We start from the raw sequence: 16,268 nt of genomic DNA on the forward strand, positions 1-16,268 counted from the left end.
CAGTATTTTTTTGACAGCTAGATACAATGACAATATTCGGTCTTCTGTTGGCATAACTGAAAAAGGGCTCCTATGTATGTAATTGTCTGACATGGAATAAGTTGTGACTTCTTTAGATTTATTATAAATCTTAGTTCCACAAGGAGATTTAATATCAGGTCTTTGTTATGGATTAATTTCTTTAATTCTTGATTTACTATAACCCAGCCGTCTAGATAATTTGCTAGACGTATGCCGAAAGTCCGCAAATATGCAGTTACTACAGCTGTTATCTTTGTAAACACTCGGGGAGCTACTGTAGGTTCGAATGGAAGGGCCACAAATTGGTAACAAACATCTTGAATGCAAAACCTCAGGAATTTTCTGTGGCTTTTGTAAATAGGAATGTGAAGGTAAGCATCTTTTAAATCTAACGATATTGCCCAATCTCCTTGTTGAACTAGGTTTATCACAGAATTCAGGGTTTCCATTTTGAAATGTGTTTTCCCGAGAAACTGGTTTAGAGGTCTTAGATTTATGACAGGTCTTTAATCTCCTGTCTTTTTTTGGGACTAAGAAAAATGTACTGTAAAAACCTTCCATTTGTTGACATTTTGGAACAATTTCTGTGGCAACTTTTTAAATTAATTCTTGAATTTCTGTTAAAATAATACTTTTGTTTTTCACACCAACAGGTGTCTTTTTTATTCCTGAAAAGACGGGGACTATTTCGAATTCCAATTTGTACCCCTCTTTTATGATTGACACGACCCATTTGTCTGATGTTATTTCGTGCCATTTTGCAAGAAAATGTTTCAAACGACCTCCAACTGGTATCTTCGGAATCGATCAAAGTGTACTTACCAAGTCATTTCTTTTTATTGTATTTCCCTCGAAAATTGCTGTTTTGACCCTGTGCAGAAGCAAAAGTTGAAGGCTTGTTTTGACTGGCATAAGACTTGAACTGTCTGAAAACTGTTTGCTTGTCTTTCGTAATCAAATTGTTTCCTTTTTGGACTGTAGTCACGTCTTGACCTTTTGAAAGATTGAAAATCCATCACTGGTTATCTTTTTGTTTGTTGACATTTGTTCTTGTCATCAGACAGCAAGTCAATTATGTTTTTGCTAATTTCCTTTTTAGACTTAAGTTTACTCTCAAAGTCCTTTCCAATAACGCCTTCATCAGTAAGAGGAAGATCCCACTTATCAATGTCTGGAATTTTCCTATCAATGCCCGTATCAGCAATAGTTGCTCGTCTACGAACAAAGTGGTAAAAAGCTCCTGTACGTGCAGTTTGATCAAATGAATGCGATGCAATAGCAAAAATATCCTTCGTTGACTGGATAGCAGCATCAATATTTGGATCCTTATCTGTCAGTAAAGTAAGAAGTTCACCTAGACCTTGTTGCATGTACATAATCATAGTGATGCACTTTGGCCTTTGTAAGCTAATTTTTCAATATTCTTGTAAGATGAACTGTATAAACTATGCACATCTTTGTAAGATGCCTTCGACCCATATCTGTCTTTGAGCAAAGAATCTACTATTGGATCTATGTCAAAATAGCCATTTTATTTATCAAAATAGCCATTTTATTTATGAAAAGAAACACAAATGTCCGCCATTTTGTATTATTTATTGTTTTGACGAGACGTCACAATATTGTGGCGTTCTATCTGGTTCGCGCATTGTGTATTTATATGAAATGAAATTGGAAATAAAACAAGAGCTGTCAGTAGGACAGCAACGCTCGACTATTCTTAGTGCTTGATAGTAAAAAAGCTTTGATTAACAGGTAACATTTTCTCAGTAAAGAAAAAGGCAAAATTTTTCTTTAAATCCATATTACAGTTATAGGCATTGGAGAGAGTCCTATTATGCTCTCAAAGAAGCGAATAAAATTTCAATATGTTTCAAAGCCTTATGTCAATGAACTTTGAAAATATTTGAGGAATTACAAAAACTTTAACGTAAATTCTAAGTCAAAAAATGGGCATAATTCTGTCAAAATGCTTGATAGAGTTACCTCCTCCTGTTTACAGGTTGGGGTCATGATGGTCATGTACATGCAAAGTTTTAAGGCCATATGTCAATGGACTTTGAAAATATTTGAGGTAATACAAAAACTGTAACGTAAATTCTAAGTCGAAAAAGGGGCATAATTCTGTCAAAATGCTTGATAGAGTTATCTCCTCCTGTCTAAAGGTTGGGGTCATGATGGTGAACAAGTGTGCAAAGTTTCAAAGCCAAATGTCAATGGACTTTGAAAATATTTGAGGTATTACAAAAACATTAACGTAAATTTTAAGTCAAAAAAGGGGCATAATTCTGTCAAAACGCTTGATAGAGTTACCTCCTCCCGTCTAAAGGTTGGGATCATGATGGTGAACAAGTGTGCAAAGTTTCAAAGCCATATGTCGATGGACTTTGAAAATATTTGAGGTATTACAAAAACTTAAACGTAAATTCTAAGTCAAACAAGAACTGTCGGAGAACAGTATTGGCTCGACTATTCAAAAATTTGTCACAAGGGTGTTTTATTGATTATAATAATACGCGTTACCTATGAATACATAAAATTGGCCGAAAAGGAACAAAGGCTTGTTATTAAAATGTTTTATCAAGTAAATCACTGCTTTGTTATTACGAATGCATAAAAATGTTCCAAATAGACACAAACTCTTCAGTAGTTATGGAGATAAAAGCTTACAAGCAAAACTTTACCATGAATTTCTAAGTTGAAAAAGGGGAGAAAAATCAGCCTAAATGCAAGATAGAATTATGGATCTTGGTCAGTGACCTACAGTTAAATTCTAAATGCATATGTGAAGTTTTAAATAAATATCTTTAATACTTATTGAGGTATGTAAAACTTGCATGTAAACATTAACCTAGAGACTTAGTAGAAAAGGGGAGATGAATCAGCCTAAATGCGAGTAGAGTTATGGAACTTGGTCAGTGACATACAATTATGACTCTCCAATTATGACCCTAAGTACATGTGTAAAGTTTCAAGTAAATATCTTTGGAGACCTTTAACCTTTAACCAAAATTTCTAAGTTTCAAAGGGGCAAATAATTTTGCAAATATTGCAGGCAGAGTTATGCAATTTTGCACACTGATGTACATTGTTACTATAAAAAAAAGTATTGTAAATTTCAATTGAATATCTCAAGAAATAATTGAGATATTTGACTTTACAAAAAACTTTTACCAACATTTCTAAGTTATAAAGGGGCATAATTCTGTAAATATTACAGGCACGCTTTATCCAACTTGTCAATCTGATATACACTGTACTATAAATAAATATTGTAAGCAGAGCTGCATTACTGGTACTGGTAGTGGTACTGCAGTACGTACTGCGGCAATTTTGCAAGTACTGGTACTGATACTGAATTACTCTTACAAAATTTTGCTACTACTGGTACTGGTACTGCATTACTGTCTTAAAAAGTGGTACTGCTACTGCATTACCCAGTACTTTTGGTTTTGATAAATATAAAAAATAACATCAATTTTTCTCATAAAATAAAGCTGTAAATTACATTAACTATATTTTATTTTTGTGAAAAAGTAAGTTATCAAATCTAAAGATAATTTGCTGCAATATTCCTTCAAATGTTAACATAGTATTCATCATAAAAAGCACCAAAGACTTTAAGTAAAAATTAAATTAAGATAAACAGACTCAATAACTCTTTACCCTAAAATATCCTTATTAAAATCTTTTTAGTTTTATTACTTTGTTTTTACTAGTAAAAGAGCAAAATAAACACTAATTAGTTTCTTCTATTCTAAAATATCCCATTTCAAGTGAAAAAAGTGATATTGTTAACACCATAAAAAGTTGTTATTTACTTTGGTATAAATTGAACAGATGTGTGAAGGTGTGAAAGGCAACAAAAGACTGTTGTGTTTTAAATGAAAGATGTTTGCATTGTATTTATACAGTTGACTGGTTACTAAACAATTAGATATGACATGAATATATGTTGTAAATATTATTTGTAAAAAGTATTTTAAAACTATAAAGTTGTAAAAAAGGTGTCAAAGATGATTATTTGAAATAGACATCATTTTATGTTATTTTCAACACGTGGTCAAATCAGCTGTTTATACATATTAATTATGCTGCAGAATCATTACACTAAATACACTAAATAATTTACTTCCTACTGAACAAAAGTAGAAAAAATAAATAAACAATAGATGGTTAATCTTTTTTTTTATGTATTGTGATTGTTCTCTGTAAATGACTTGCCATGTATGTATTGCCGTTTTTACAAATGTTAATTGTTATATACCTTATGTATGTATCATATATGATGCACTGAGAGAAATAAAAAATAAAGAATTTGTAAATATGTTATGTTAACTTTAAAGTAAATTATGATTTTACTTCTTTGCTGAATAATATTTGCAATTATTTGTTTGACACTGTATTTATTCAAACTTTGATGAATATATAAAAGTAATGGTACTGATACTTAATTACTTCACCAAAAAAAGTACTGGTACTGCAGTACCGAGCTAAAATCTAGTACTGGTACTGGTAATGGTACTGCATAATTTGCCAAGTACTGGTACTGGTACTTAAGTACTACACCCTTAGTACTGATGCAGCTCTGATTGTAAGTTTCAATTGAATATCTCAAGCAATAATTGAGATATTTGAATTTACAAAAAAACTTTAACCAACGCCGACGCGGACGCTGACGCCGGGCCGACTACAATAGCTCTCATATTCTTCGAATAGTCGAGCTAAACAGGGGCATAATTCTGTCAAAATGCTTGATAAAGTAGTTAGTAAGTAGTTACTCCTCCTGTTTACAGGTTACGGTCATGATGGTGAACAAGTGTGCAAAGTGTCAAAGCCATATGTCAATGGACTTGTTATATATTTGAGGTGTAACAAAAACTTTAACGTAAATTCTAAGTCGAAAACGGGGCATAATTCTGTCAAAATGCTTGATAGAGTTATCTCCTCCTGTCTACAGTCGAGTGATACTTATTCTTATCGAATAGTCGAGCTAAAAAGAAGTAAAAAAAAATGATTTCGAAAGAAGATTCATATATTGTCAGAAAGTTTATTTTCAGCAAGTCTCCTTGTTGGCGAGCAGGTCCAGTGAAGAAACCGAATAAAGCAGCAAGTCTAGAAAACGGTCGGCTTTCTAGTGAAGAGTTGAGCCTTAGCAATGGTCTGCTTCCCATTAAAGAAGCAAGTCTAAGGAGCGCAGTAAGTCCAAGAAGCGCAGCAAGTCTAAGGAGCACAGCAAGTCCAATAGTACAACAAGTCCAAGAAGCGCAACAAGTCTAAGAAGCGTAGCAAGTCCAAGAAGCGTAGCTAGTATAATAGTGCAGCAAGTCTTAGGAGCGCAGCAAGTATCAGAAGCATAGCTAGTCCAATACTGCAGCAAGTCTAAGGAGTGCAACAAGTCTAAGAAGTGCAGCAAGTTTAAGCGTAGCTAGTCCAATAGTGCAGCATGTCTAATAGTGCAACAAGTCCAAGAAGCGCATCAAGTCTAATTGAGTGCAGCAAGTCCAAGAAGTGCAGTTAGTCCAAGAAGCGCAGCAAATCTAATAGTGCAGCAAGTCCAAGGAGAGGGGGCGTCCGTGGCCGAGTGGTTAAGGTCGTTGACTTCAAACCACTTGCCCCTCACCTCTGTGTGTTCGAATCCTGACAGGGACTTTGGATTCTTTCATGTGAGAAAGCTATCCAGCTAGCTTACGGAACGTCGGTGGTTCTACTCAGGTACCCGTTCGTGCCTGAAATAATGCACGGAAGGGCACCTGAGGTCTTCCTCCACCAATAAAGCTGGAACGTCGCGATATGACCTATACTGTGTCGATGTGACGTAAAACCCAAAACAAACAAACAAACAAGTCCAAGGAACGTAGCAAGTATAATAGTGCAGCAAGTCTTAGGAGCGCAGCAAGTATGAAAGCATAGCTAGTCCAATAGTGCATCAAGTCCAGTAGTGCAGCAAGTCTAATACTGCAGTAAGTCTTAGCAGTGCAGCAAGTCTAGGAGTACAGCGATTCTTAACTTATAATCACAAATACCGCTCAGAATATCGATAAAAATCTCAAAAGTGAAACGAAAACTTGACAATTTTGGGCTCGTCCTGGAACACTTTAAAGAGATTTTAATAAACTGAGCAATATGTATTACGACGAATGGAAAAGCTAGGGTTATCCGGCAGCGATTTATTACTGTTTCTTCAAGAGACAGAAGAAGAGTGCCTAGCCAGAGAAGAAAGGGCCCGAAGGCGTGAAGAAGAAAGAAGACAGATGGAAATAGACCTTCCAATGAGAAAACAATCAGAAAATTTATACAAAAGATTAAAAATATTGCCTTTCAAGAAAAGATGTATTTTTCACAGCGGTGTCCAAGTATATAAAGCATTGAATAATATGTCCCCTCAATATATCCGAGACTTACTTACCATATCTAATAATCAAAAGTATAATCTAAGATCGATATCTCACGGAAATTTAATTTCGTCTTACAAATCACGTACTAATTATTTTAATGACACATTCCAATTTAATGCCATGGTTATTTGGAATTCCATACCACTGACTATAAGAAGAAAAACAAAATTGTCAATATTTAAGAAATGTTTCAAGACATACTTATTTAATCAAATTTAGCACGGTCCGTATGTCTTATATATACAGGATACGCTCTTTATATTCATACATGTGTTGTTTTTTTTGTTGTTTTTTATTATTATGTTTTCTAATAATGGGTGTCTGTCTTAGTTTCAAATTTTTTTTTTGACTGTGTTAATTTTGTAAGTTAATTTTACTTTTTAAATTGCAGATTAAAATGATACACTGATGAAAGTATTATGTTTAATGATAAATAAAATGAATTGTATGAATGTTCAGTATATGTGTTAATATATGTTAAAAATTGTGATAACCATTTAATCATTTCTTTTTACATGTTATATTTTCTTTGATTGATATGTGTTCTTTTGTGTGTGTGTTTTTATTTTTATTTTAGAAGGCCGCATTGTAAATAAGATGTTGCAATCTGTATATGTCTTAATGTGTTACCTTCGGTAAATAAAGTTATTATTATTATTTTTATTATTATTATTATTATCATAAGCTTTGAGCTCCAGATGTAGGAAAAAGATCTCGAGATAGAGCGGATCAAATCCAACAAAGTAACCACCAGTGAGGGAAGCAAGTTCCTTAGACAAAGAATACCTAAATTTGATGAAGCTAATGATAATATTGATTCATTTCTGGAGAGATTTGAGAGATTTGCGATCAGCCAAGACTGGGAGAGAGACACTTGGGCCATGAGCTTGAGCTCATTACTATCAGGGCAAGGTCTTGAAGTTTTTACAAGTTTGCCTATTGAAGAAGCCAACGAGTATGACACCTTGAAGAAGGCTATCTTAAAACAATACCAGTTGACTGAAGAGGGTTTCAGGGTAAAGTTCAGACAAAGCAGACCACTTCCTGGTGAGTCTGTGTTTCAATTCATTGAGAGGTTGAGACGATATTTCACAAGATGGACAGATATGGCCGGAGTAGAGCAGACCTTCCATGGAATAAGCGAGCTCTTAATCAAGGAACAATTTATCGAGGGTTGTTCCACAGATTTGGCCGTCTTCCTGAAAGAGAGAGTGCCGACCTCAATAGAAGAGTTAACACGCCTCGCAGAGCAGTACATAGAAGCGCATAAAGGGGCGTCTTATGTTTTTGCCAGAGGTACTCCAGTTCCAAAACAAGGGCACATGGGCAAGAGATCCTTTCCAGAGACATCAAGCAGAATGACAAAGAACAGAAACTCGCCAGTGAAAACATGCTTTATTTGTAATAAGGCATGCCATTTAGCCAGAGACTGCCGACAGAACAACAGAAGCCAAGCACCGAAGGTGTGCTTTATTTGCAATAAGACGGGGCATATTGCAAAAGATTGTAGGCAGACAAAATCAAAAGGTGTAAGAATTGACCGCAAGGTAGCAGCCGTATGTGCCAAAGCAGACCTAAATCCACTAGAAAAGAACACTGAAGATGGAAAATTGAAGTTAGCCAGTGGAGTGACTGTGCCGATCCTCGCGGGAGCTTGTATCATTGATACATTGGCTGGAGTTGAAGAAGGGTTTTGTTGGAGCAGATGCAGTTAAAGTATTGAGATATACTAGACGTGAGTTAGCGGCTGTAAAGAAGAAGTTTGTAAAAGAAGAACAACTAACGGGTAAAGAAATTGTTATGATAACAATTGATGGAGATGCTAAAGAATTACCTTCGGCGAAAATATGGGTAGATACGCCATACTTTGTTGGGGAGTTAGAGGCAATGGTGCTGAAGTCATTGATATGTGATTTAGTGATTGGTAACGTTGCCGGAGTACTTTATAGGCCTGATTCTGAATGAAAAGAGACAGAAGAACCATCGGCTGTTGCAGCAGTCATGACGAGAGCACAACATCAGAGAGTAGACCGTCCAACCAAAGCTTTTACTGTTCCAAAACCTTCCTGCGAAACTGAAGTTGACCTAGAAAAATTGAAGGAATCCCAGAAAGGTGACTCTTCATTGAAAAAAGTTTAGGACTTAGCAGAGAAGACAGAAGAGAACAAAAGCAAACAAAAGGTGGGGCCAAGTTTACATACGTGGTGGAAAACGGTGTGCTTTTAAGAGCCTACTTTCAGAAAAATGGTGATGACTCTAAGCAGATTGTCGTTCCGACAGACTTTAGGAAGAGAGTGATGGAATTGCCGATCAATCCATTGTTGGTGGACATTTGTCATCTAAGAATACAGAGGACAGAATTCTGACAAGCTTCTATTGGACCGAAATAGCGGAAGATGTGGGACGTTTCTGCAGATCATGTGACGTGTGACCAGAAGACCATCCCAAAAGGGCGAATGAAGAAGGTCCCCCTAGGAGACATGCCGGTGATTGAAGAACCTTTTCATTGAGTAGCAATAGACTTGATAGGACCGATTATACCAGTGTCGGAGAAGGGCAATAGATATATCTTGACGGTTGTGGATTTCGCCACACGTTACTCTGAAGCCGTGCCATTGTCAAAAATAGACACTGAGAGCATTGCTGAAGCACTGCTTGTAATATTTCCGAGGGTAGGATTTCCTTCAGAAGTTCTAAGTGACAGAGGAAGTCAATTTACAGCAGACCTCATGAAAGAGATATGTCGACTCATATCTGTGAAGCAACTCTTCATAACACCTTACAACCCAACGTGCAACGGCTTGTGTGAGCGGATGAATGGAGTGCTTAAAAGTATGCTGCGGAAGATGTGCCAGGAAAGACCGAAGGACCGGGATATATACCTACCGGCCGTATTATTTGCATATAGAGAGGTACCACAAGCGAGTACAGGATTTTCCCCGTTTGAGTTGCTGTATGGAAGAACAGTTAAAGGGCCCATGCAAATTCTAAGGGACGCGTGGACTCAAAGAGAAGACCCTAAAATACAGAATACATATCTGTATATGCTCAACCTGAAGCAGCGCTTGGAGGAGACATCATAGAAGATGTTGAAAATAATTCAGATGGAGCGGTAGATGATGAGAGTCTCCTGGACTTCCCAAATTACACAAGTGGAGAAACATAACAAGATGTCAATATAAGCGAGGAACAGAGGAAGCAAATCCTTTCTATACTTCAAGAGTTTAGCGAAGTGTTTTCAGGGCGACCAGGAACAACTCCACTGATCAAGCACCACGTTGAATTAACAGACAAGGATCCTGTGAGAGTGAAGCAATATCCAATACCATATACCAAGAGACAAGATGTAGAAAAAGAAATACAAGACATGCTAAAGGCTGATGTGATTGAGCCATCTGTGTCGGAATACAACGCACCGATAGTCATTGTCAAGAAGAAAGATGGGAGTTATAGATTTTGTATTGATTTTAGAAGACTCAATGCCGTCACCAAATTTAACACCGAACCAATGGCAAGCGTAGATGACATCATGGCAAAGCTAAAAGATGCTAAGTATTCTACCAAGATCGACTTGTGCAAAGGTTATTGGCAAATCCCAGTTGTTGAAAATTGCCGCAGATTTACAGCATTTGCAACGGATAGAGGGAGTTATCAATTCAAGAAAATGCCTTTCGATATGGTTAACTCTGGAGCCACATTCAGCAGAATGATGTGAAGTTATTGGGAGGGTGTGAATTTGTTGACAACTATGTTTACGATATGATAGGGCATACAACAACCTGGACAGAACATATGCCAATGCTGCGGGAGCTCCTCCAAAGATTGGCAGAAGCAGAGCTTACCATAAAGCCATCGAAATGTTATATAGGACATAACATCATTGGTTTTACAGGACATATGGTGGGAAATGGCATTGTTCAAATGGAAGGGGAAAAACTTACAAGAATCAAAGAAGCAGAAGTGCCAAAGACTAAAAGATAAGTTGGAGCGTTCTTATGACTTGCCGTATATTACAGGAGATTTATACCATCGTTTGCTTAGATTGCGGCACGTCTTACAGACTAAACGATGAAAGGCCAACCAAACAATGTACGATGGGGAGATGAGCAAGAAAAAGCTTTTAATACATTAAAGGAGCAACTTATCAAGAGCCCGATTCGGCGACTACCTGATTTTTCAAAAGAAATCATTTACAGTGTGATGCCTCGAATGCTGGGATAGATTCAGCATTGCTTCAGAGATATGAGGGAGAGTTGTTTCCTATTGCCTTTGCAAGCAAGAAGATACTTGATCGTGAAAGGAACTATTCTGTAGGAGAAAGAGAGTGTCTAGCAATCGTATATGGAATAAAAAAGTTCCAAAAATACTTGTATGGGAAAGAGTTCATCATAAAAACGGAACACAGTTAATTGTCGTACATCCAGAAAAGTACACCAGACAACGGTCGATAAGTGAGGTGGGTCTTATTTCTTCAATCATACCAGTTTCGTTTTGATGCCATCAAAAGATCTGACAACATCTTATGCAGATTACCTAAGCAGACAGTATCCAGAAACCGATGAACAAAAAAGAATGTTATTTTGACATTTGATGGAAATATTTAATATTTCCTTTAGAAGAGGGCTGTTATCAACATAGCCATTTTATCTAAGAAAAGAAACACAAATGTCCGCCATTTTGTTTTATTTATTGTTTTGACGTGACGTCACAAATGTGGCGTTCTATCCGGTTCGCGCGTTGTGTATTTATATGAAATGAAATTGGAAATAAAAAAAAGAAGGAAAAAAATTTGATTTCGAAAGAAGCTTCTTATATTGTCAGAAAGCTTATTTTCAGCAAGTCTCCTTGTTGACGAGCAGGTCCAGTGAAGGAACAGAATAAAGCAGAAAACGGTCGAAGAGTTGAGCCTTAGCAACGGTCTGCTTCCCAGTAAAGATGCAAGTTTAAGAACGGTCCGCATCCCAGTAAAGAAGCAGGTTTTAGAACGGCACGCTTCCCAGAAAAGAAGCAAGTCTAAGGAGAGCAGCAAGTCCAAGAAGCGCAGCAAGTCTAAGTAGCGCAACAAGTCCAAGGAGCATAGCTAGTCTAATAGTGCAGTAAGTCTAAGGAGTGCAGGAAGTCTAAGAAGCGCAGCAAGTCAAAGAAGCGTAGCTAGTCCAATAGTGCAGCAAGTCTAATAGTGCAACAAGTCCAAGAAGCGCAGCAAGTCTAATAGACTGCAGCAAGTCCAAAAAGCGCAAGTGCAAGGAGCGCAGCAGGTCTAATAGTGCAGCAATTTCAAGAAGTGTAGCAAGTACAATAGTGCAGCAAGTCTTAGGAGCGCAGCAAGTATAAGAAGCATATCTAGTCCAATAGTGCATTAAGTCCAGTAGTGCAGCAAGTCCAATACTGCAGTAAGTCTGCTGTGTGGCAGCTGTAAAAAATTGCCCCGTACTTCACTTCAGTGTTGTTATATTTTTCTGGTCCTCCGGGATCATTGATGCCAGCACTATTAAGTTTTGAGAATTGAGTACCGTTCAAGCCGGTGCTAGGGGGCGTGCGGGATGTTGCACTCATTCATTATCCCTCATGTACAGACTCAATAAAACCGAGTCAGTAATACTTATGTAATTTTGTTGTGATTAATCTTTCCGAGGGATCACTTTGTTTCCAGATTTTAGCAGTGCAGCAAGTCCAGGAGTACAGCGATTCTTAACTTATAATCACAAATACCGCTCAGAATATCGATAAAAATCTCATAAGTGACACCAAAACTTGACAATTTAAACTTGGAACCTTCAAATGTTGCTTGAAATCTTCACTTACGGTGAAATTTTCCAAGGATTCAAGTTTAAAAGTTGACATTTTATTTGGCTCTGGACATCTCCAAATAGATTTCAATATTACTTCTTGAGATTTATCCAAAATCAATCCTGGTCTAGATTTTTCAGCTTTAGATGGCACTGCATCTGGCCCAAATATTTCAAATAAAATGTCACGATACACTTTCGATAATCTACAGTTACGAAAACGATAACTGTTCTCATCTGCAGAATCTGAACTGTCTGACAACAATGAAAGTACTGTTTTCTTATTACCATTTGAAAACACCGATGATTCGTCATCATCACCGAGCAAATCAAGACGGTCTTGTCTATGTGGATGGATTGATAAGTTGTCATCACTATGTGACTCATTTTCTGTGTTTCACGACCGTCTACGGTCCGAAGGTGAAGATATCCGCGGCCATCTATGGTCCTGAAAGTCGAGATTTCATGACCTAGCAAGATCCGAATGAGGAGCTATTCGCGAGGTTCTACCATCCGAATTACTGTTAGCAACTGTAACGTCTGTAAATTTACTCTCCATCCAATTATTCAATGATTACACCATTTCTGTTCCATGCGTGGTGGCTGATAAATCAAACGATCAATCTGCCTAAGTCATATTACAAACTAAACTGATAGTAAATATGCGGTGAGCATGGAATGAAATTCATGGAATGAAATTCTTTGAACAACTTTGGAAGCCCTTTACCCAAGGATCTATCCTGCCAAGTTTGGTTGAAATTGGACAAGTGGTTTTCCACAAGAAGATTTTGTAAGTAGAACACACACACACACAGACACACAGAGGAGAATCGCTATATGCCACCGCATCGCAGATGCTGCGGTGGCATAAAAATAGTTTCACCTTTAACACTATCATTATCAATGTTTCTTTAATATGAGTTTAAAACAACCAATATTAATTAAGTATTCAAAAAAAATCGTATCGAAAAATTGTTTGGATCTAGTTGTACAACACATACAATTAAAGCATTTTGCTGAAATATACATGTTTAGAAAAAACCTTCATTTTCCAAGGGACTATGAAAATACAAATCATGAAATAAAGTAACCAATTTATGCAATAGCATTAGCTATTAGCCTTTAACTATAACCCTGCCTGAGATTTAAACCTACATCAGTAAGGGGCAATGATTTAGTCTGCAACATTAAAATGTATAAACCTATCCATGTATATCTGCTGCAAAAATTGTTGTTTGAATTTTAAAAAAGAATACATCCAAAATGGTTGTTTGAAATAAATCTGGAATTTTCTTGCCTTAAAAGCGATTGGCGTATGAATAAAATCATTGCTAAATGGATAAAACTCTACTTAAAACAAGAAATGTCAATGACACATATGCCCCCCACTCACATTATTAGTAATTTTGTTCGAGTAACTTGCCATAAATGGGTACATTGAAGTATTCAATTTTGGAAAAAAGAACAAGTTTGTTAAACACAAATGCCCACCGCTCCGATTCTTGTCAGTAGCAATATGTAAAAAAATGTTTACCCATTCACTCAGTTACGGACAGAAACATTGCCAAAAAATTGTAAACACAAGTTATATAGCTTGACAGGGTCATGGCATTTTGTAATTGTGAAATATATATAAGTTTCCAAATCATTGCTATGACTTGTGAAGTGATAAATATTCAACTTTATCAAATATATATAAATGTAAGAAATCTATAGTTGGCACCCTTAACCTTGACCCACTGACACCAATAGAATATCATGCAAGTTATCTTCCTACCAAATATGAAATACACCTGTCAATAAATAAAGGCTATATGGGCATAAATGTTAAAATCTATTTTGAGCATTGGCGACCTTGACCAAACTGACCCTTAAATGCGTCCAAAGGAAGAATACCATGTAAGTTATCTTCCAATCAAATATGAAATAAATCTGTCAATAAAGGCTGTATGGGCAAAAGTGTAAAAATCTATTTTTAGCACTTGTGACCTTGACACACTGGTCCCTAACTCAATCAAAAGGAAGAATACTATGCAAGTTTTCTTCCTATCAAATATGAAATACACCTGTCAATAAATAAAGCCTGTATGGGCAAAAGTGTAAAAATATATTTTTAGCACAAGTGACCTTGACCCACTGATCCCTACCCCAGTCAAAAGGATGAATACCTGCAATTTATCTTCCTACCAAATATGAAATATATCAGTCAATAAATAAAGGCTGTATGAGCAAAAGTGTAAAAATATATTTTTAGCACTGGTGACCTTGACCCAACTGACCACTAACTCCATCAAATTTTATGTTCCTATCAATTATAAATGACATCTGTCTATTGAATATGGTTAATACACCTGTAAAAATCTATTTTTAACATTGGTGACCTTGACATTGGTGACATTGACCTTGACCCAAATGACCCCTTACTATACCCAAAGAAGGAGGACCTCCCTTGGCATGTTTGTATTAAACATGAAAGACACAGACCAAAAAATAAAGGCTGTATGAGCAAAAATGTTTAAATTTATTTTCTAAACCAGTGACCTTGACTTTGACCCTAGAGACCACTTACTCCACAAAAAAATAGAGGATCATAAAAGGTATCCACCTACCAAATATGCAAGATATCATTAAATAAATTAAGCAATTAAGAGAAATTTACGATAAATCCAACTTGCCGGAATAGGTTAATCAGACAAGGCCCTATTTTCAAAATGAAAAAAGGGAAATAACTGGGAAATATGGATGACAGTTGGCAATACCATGTACTTTGTATTGATAAGTAAGTGTGGAAATTATGAAGCCATTAGTATAGATAGAACTTAAGATATTTCCAACTTGCCGTTTAAGGTTAACCATTATTCATTTTTTAAGTGCTGAAAAGGGCAATAACTTGGTAAATATGGAAAAAAAATATGGTAAATATGGAAGCCATAGTTATGTAACTTGACCAGATTATGTACTTTGTATTGATTAGTAAGTGTGTAAACAAAGAAGCCATTGGTACGGGTAGAACTTAAGAAAAATCCAACTTGCCGTTCTAGGTTAACCTCGTACGGAGAGACAGACAGATGGACGGTTCAATTACTATATGCCCGGGGGCATAAAAATAATGAAGACTTTGCGATGAATAGTTTTCAAGATAATGAGACAGTAAAGGCCCCTGCGACCTTGAACTTTGACGTAGTGACCACAAAATCAATAGGGATGACCAATCAATATTAGAAATATGAAGACTTTGTGATGAATAGTTTTCAAGATAATAAGCGGAAACTATTCTCACATTTAAGGCCCTTGTGATCTAGTGACCCCAAAAGCAATACTGATCATCTGTTGGTTATGACCAATACTTTGTGAAATATGAAGACCATTCAAAGACCCTGTGACCTTGACCTTTGACCTGGTGACCCCAAAATCAATACGGGTCATCTACTAGTAATGACCAAACAGTATGTGAAATATGAAGACTTTGTGACAAATAGTAACCAAGATAATAAGCTGAAATCTTATTTACATTCAAGGCCTCTGTGACCTTGACCTTTGGCCTAGTGACCCCAAAATCAATAAGGGTCATCTTCTAGTTATGACAAATCAATATGTGAAATATGAAGGCTTTGTGATGAATTGTAACCAAGATAATCAGTGGAAACCATTCTGACATTTAAGGCCCCTGTGACCTTGATCATTGACCAAGTAACCCCAAAATCAATAGGGGTCATCTACTAGTTATAAACAATCAATATGTGAAATATGAAGACTTTGGGATGAATAGTTTTCAAGATAATCAGCGGAAACAATTTTGACATTTTAGGCCCCTGTGACCTTAACCTTTGACCTAGTGACCCCAAAATCAATAGGGGTCATCTACTAGTTATGACCAATCACTATGTGAAATATGAAGACTTTATGATAAATGGTTTTCAAGATAATCAGCCGAAACCATGTGGTGTACAGACTGACAGACCGACATTAGCAAAACAATATACCGCCTCTTATATAATATATGGTTCTGTAACATTTTATCCTGTTTGCGTACAACATTCATGTGTTTAAAATTACAGAG

The 16,268-nt window shown here is 36.4% G+C and overlaps 1 protein-coding gene across 9 annotated transcripts in view; it reads right to left on the minus strand.

Moving 5' to 3' along the window:
* LOC132728878 (zinc finger and BTB domain-containing protein 41-like) overlaps positions 1 to 16,268 on the minus strand; it is an 83,589-nt gene that overhangs the window by 46,569 nt on the left and 20,752 nt on the right. The window lies entirely within an intron of this gene.

This window comes from Ruditapes philippinarum, unplaced genomic scaffold (assembly GCF_026571515.1).
Source record: "Ruditapes philippinarum isolate M1 unplaced genomic scaffold, ASM2657151v2 ctg578_1_1_1_1, whole genome shotgun sequence".
Lineage (NCBI taxonomy): Eukaryota > Metazoa > Mollusca > Bivalvia > Venerida > Veneridae > Ruditapes > Ruditapes philippinarum.